General features: G+C 40.2%; 1 long non-coding RNA gene across 1 annotated transcript; it reads right to left on the reverse strand.

Moving 5' to 3' along the window:
* Positions 1 to 530: 530 nt before the first annotated feature.
* LOC111947142 (uncharacterized) lies at positions 531 to 3,960 on the reverse strand. Its single transcript, XR_002872961.2, has 4 exons — positions 3,830 to 3,960; positions 2,452 to 2,537; positions 852 to 962; positions 531 to 743 (listed from the first exon to the last, which is right to left on the reverse strand). It is a non-coding gene; the product is annotated as an uncharacterized LOC111947142 (long non-coding RNA).
* Between the last annotated feature and the right edge of the window lie 815 nt (positions 3,961 to 4,775).

The following is a 4,775-nucleotide window of genomic DNA, read 5'->3' on the forward strand; positions in this document are numbered from 1 at the left end:
AAGATGGTCAAGTGTGCCGTGGGGAATTGCCCTACTTCACTGATCTAAAAACATTTCCCATCTCCAGGAAATCAGCTCTTCATGCAAACAGGCACTGATAAAAACACTGAGTAGTTAGGAATATGAAAGATCTTAAAATGACTTTTTCTTTGTGTTTATTTAATTCTATAAAATACATTTTGATAAGGTTGACGGTACCGCGATTTAGCTGCAGCTATAACCGTGTAAGGAAAAGTCCCGCCCCTTTAACTGTCTCCGCCAATCATTCTTGAAGGCTTAATCACATGTCATCAGTCTGACCAATCAGAAGTGGTTAAAGTCTTCACTTCCTTGTTCTTAATTCTGCTGATAAAGTCGCTCAGTTATAACAAAAATACCAGCTAAAGCTCGTCTTTAGCGGTGTAACTTTCCACAGAGTCCGGTGTCAGACCGTGGAACAAGTGAACAAAGGTTGAAAAACACTGAAATAAAGCACTTACCCGGGGATCAGAAACAGGGTTCTGGGTCAAGCCCAACTGCCACAGCTGATTTGGTGTCATGCTTTGCTCCGTCCTGATTGGATGGCTGTCCCACGCGTCACTAAAGACATCCAAACTGGCCTGAATGCGTGGTAGGAAAATATAGTGGTAGCAGAATACGTGATGTTACTGATATTGAGCAAGTCTTGGTCCTCAGGAGAGTGCAGGATGTTGTAATATAAACCAGTAACAGTCATGAAGACATCACACCAGAGGGGCTCAATCCTGTATTTGGAAAAAAGCAAAAAGAAATATTATATTGTCAGATTTATTTTTAATACATCATTCACTTTTATGTATATATTAAAGCGTCTAAAACTAGGTTCAACTCACCGTTGATTGTGTGTACACTTTTGCTGCAATGAAGCTGTTTGTGTCAGTTCTACGTATGTGAGCATCAACTCAGCTATGCCCACATTTTCTCCTCCGTGATCTCCTCTCACCCTGACAATAACATGAAAATCATGTCTCAAACACATAATTACAAATGCATCGCCAATACGGTACACATCAACTTAAAATGTAATGTTCTTATGTATGATGCCAATAAGTAGAATTTCTAGGTTAGATAAATTGCAGGAGTGGGTTACATGTATCACTGGGGAAAAAATTGAGGTGAGAGAGACTGTTAAGGGGGGGGGGGGGGGGGGTAAAATGTTATTCATGAGGGGAAAGAGTTTTAGAGTTGCCTTTGTTTTCAGAGGAGTCTAAAAAAAGTTATTTTATTTTTGTACAAATAACCAAGTGCTTATACTAGGGTTGTGCCGATGGACGATATCATCGTCCATCGTGATGGGTGACTGACATCCCGATGGAGAGACCACCATCGTGATGCCACGGCCCCGCCACGTTGCGCGTCGACACCATAAGCCGCGGTTACATGTACAAAATATCTTGATGGGATCAATGGTCAGATTAGAATCCAACCGTGTACATGGGCCCAGAAAAATGTTTTCAGAATATAAAAACGTTCACTAAGGTCACACTTTCCGTAGGAATAAATCATTCGCACATGCGCAGTAGGGTTTGAAAAACGGAAGGATATAAACTCCGCCGAGCGGCTTTTTTTTTTCAAACTTTATTGTATGTAACAATTCAATACAAAACATTGTTAAACAGCGCCGAGCGGCTATATACATTGACATGTCAGCTCGGTAAAATACGAGATGATCTTCTAAACGTGCTTTTAATAATGTTACGGTTATTATGAAACACCTGTTCGCTCATCATTTGAATTCTAATCAGTGTGGTCAGTGCTTTTTCTGAACGAAGCCAGGATTAGCAGTATGCTAACACGGGCTAACAACATTAGCTTTGGGTGGTGCTGCTTTCTGGCTGCACGTAAACATGTAAGAATAACATCAGCCTTTATTTAGTCGGGACACGACTGGAAACACAAATCCGCGTGATTGTTTGAATGTTTTCTAAGGACTGAGCGACATTTCTGCTTTGAAGCTCAAACCGCTGTGTGTGCTGACGATCCGAGCTGTGCACAGACACACACTTTTAGACCCGGTTCTGAGTTCGGTTGCTTGTACCCCTAGAGCTGCGGGACGGATCGCAGTCTTAAATCTCCCACACATACCGCTCATGTACCCCCCCCCCCTTCCCATCAAACACAAAGCGGACTACTTCTTTTCTATTTTGTTTGTTACTTTTTTTGTTAAAGTCACTTCCCTCAGTTTATACTGGATCATCGCGGATTAGTCATCTGTTGGGAAATTAAAACAAAAAAGCAAAAAAACGAATAGCAGTTATATAAGAACGAAAAATGTAAAAATACCCCCCTCCCCCCCCCCCCCGACGATGTCATCGTCCATCCCGATGGTTGACAGCAAACATCGTCAACGGCCAATTTAAGGGACATCGCCCAACCCTAGCTTATACTGCCTGATATGTGAATAAAAGATTTCTTTATGAATAACATGAATACCTCAGAGGTTATCCATACACGTTCACAGCGTCACTGAAGAAGGCCAAGTCTGCACAGTTGTTGTCTGCCATCTTCAGGTACAAGATCTATGGAATACAAGTACAAATACTTTCAACTGACAGATATTTACAGGGGCAAAAATGCTAAATTCCCAATTGATAGGTAAAACAGTAATACAATAGGATGATAAAATATGAAATAGAATAGAATAGAAAGGTATTTAGGATGTCACGCTTCAGCAATTCCTAAAGAATAAATAAAAACACAACAAACATGGATTAGATCATTTAGCTGTCTGAGATTAAATTACATAATTTTCAAATATTAGAAAGGGGAATTTTTTAAAACACTCTTGCTATGATAACTTGAGCTTGTAGTAAAGAACAGCTTTAAAAAAAAATCAGAGACAAGACACTGATCACAGGAAGCCTGTGTGTAATACTTACAGTAACTTCTACTCAAATCACTGTTGATAGCTGATTTCTCCCATCCACCCTTTCTGTGACTACTTATCGACTACAAAACAGCCTAAAAACATAATGTTTGGGATTCTTGTCATTACGTCATTGGAAGTAAAGATACGGGGATTTTAGTGGCTGTCACTCTGACACAATCTCACAGGGCTTTTCAGCACAATACGGGTTCTAACGTTAGAAACTTAATGAGGCTTCTTTCATTCAACAGTGGATTCACGTCTGTTATATTTAAAAAATGCCCTTTTCATGAATGTCATATGAATTAACTTTGTTGCACATATCCACCCCGTCTTAAAGTCTGGGTTGTGAAAAGACTGTGTCTAACTTTAACCCGGATCGCCGCGTTTACATAAAGGCAGCACACGGAACAGCTAACTTACTAGCTAGTTAGCATAGCATCAGTGTTTAAACAAATCCCTGTCTCCAAATCAATACTTTTTATTAAACTTTCTGTGCTGCTGTAAATCCGGCATGTTTTCCCCTTAGTTCCTTATGAATCATGTTAAAAACCTACAGATTGGCTGTATATCTAGCTTGAACCGACGCGCTAGCTAAACTTCCCTCACACTCACAGGGCAGGCAGACACAATTTGAGTCGAAAGCCGGCTAGTTTCGAGGCCCCTGGTTGGTTGTAGTTACTCGTGTTGTGTGAAGAGCTGGTATGCCAAGTATAAAACTTGACAAAACCATCATAAGTCCTCCCCCGCTTTCATAAAAAAATATGACCGCACAGGCTAAGCTAAGCTAATTTGCGGTGGGGGTACTCTGCAAACGACTCGTCTGAAGTGTTCATAAAGCATTCACACATGTCACTTGGCAAAGGAGAACGCTTCAACTTAGTATTCAATAACATTACAGGACGTACAACGAGGGAATAATAATCAAATAAGTGCATTACTTACGGGCTGAGACTGATCCCGTTCAGAAGACCTCTCCGCCATGTTTGCCGCCCGCGTCCTCCCAACTGCTGTGCTGAACAGCTCCCTCCCTCGTCACTTTGAAAGTGAGGAGTGTAAGGGGCCATTCGATTGGCTAAAAGTGAACCCGCCTGCTTTGCCGATGAGTTTGATTGACAGATTCACTAGCCAATGGTGAGATTAGTCGACCCGCTCCGTCAGATGAGTCTCAATATTCACCGTAGAAAAATCTCTCACACACACGGAGAGATTCACAAACGAGAACGGGATTTTGAATGCACATTCTGCAATTCGAATGATCTGTGAGTTCACATCACATGTGTAACTAAAAATCACGTTTGTGAAGCACCTACTGTGCATTTCTGATACATTTATTGTGAATTTCTAAAATGTTTTTGTGAAAAACAGTGTGCACATTTGTGAGAAACACTTATTGTGCATTTGTAAAACATTTAGTGTGCATTTGTGAAACACAATGTGTGTGTTTGTGAAACACAGGGTGTGTATTTCCGAATTTATTTTTCACGTTTGCATAAAATGACATTTGTGAATCGGAGCGTGTGTATTTGTAAAACCGGTTGTGTGCATTTCTGATTATTGAGACTGAAATAACTCCATAATATTAATGGACTGAAAGCATGGACAATGCTGCCTTAAGGGTGACAAAGCTTTTTCAAATATCTTTACAGCTTGCTTCAAGATATTTTAATTAACATTAGATTCTTTTGTCTTTTTTTAGTCTATTAAGATTTTATGCCTACTTCCTTTGTGTTTCTTTTTCTTGTTTCTGAAATTTCTTTGACAATAAATTGTCGCACTTTAAAGACCAACAGATGAAAATTGTGTTTTTGGTGTTTTTAACATGTTCTTGTGGCATTTTTCTGCTGATGGAGGACAAACACTCACCGGCCACTTTATTAGGCACACCTGT

This window comes from Oryzias latipes, chromosome 1, assembly GCF_053564925.1.
Source record: "Oryzias latipes strain Hd-rR chromosome 1, Olatipes_Hd-rR_3.1".
Lineage (NCBI taxonomy): Eukaryota > Metazoa > Chordata > Actinopteri > Beloniformes > Adrianichthyidae > Oryzias > Oryzias latipes.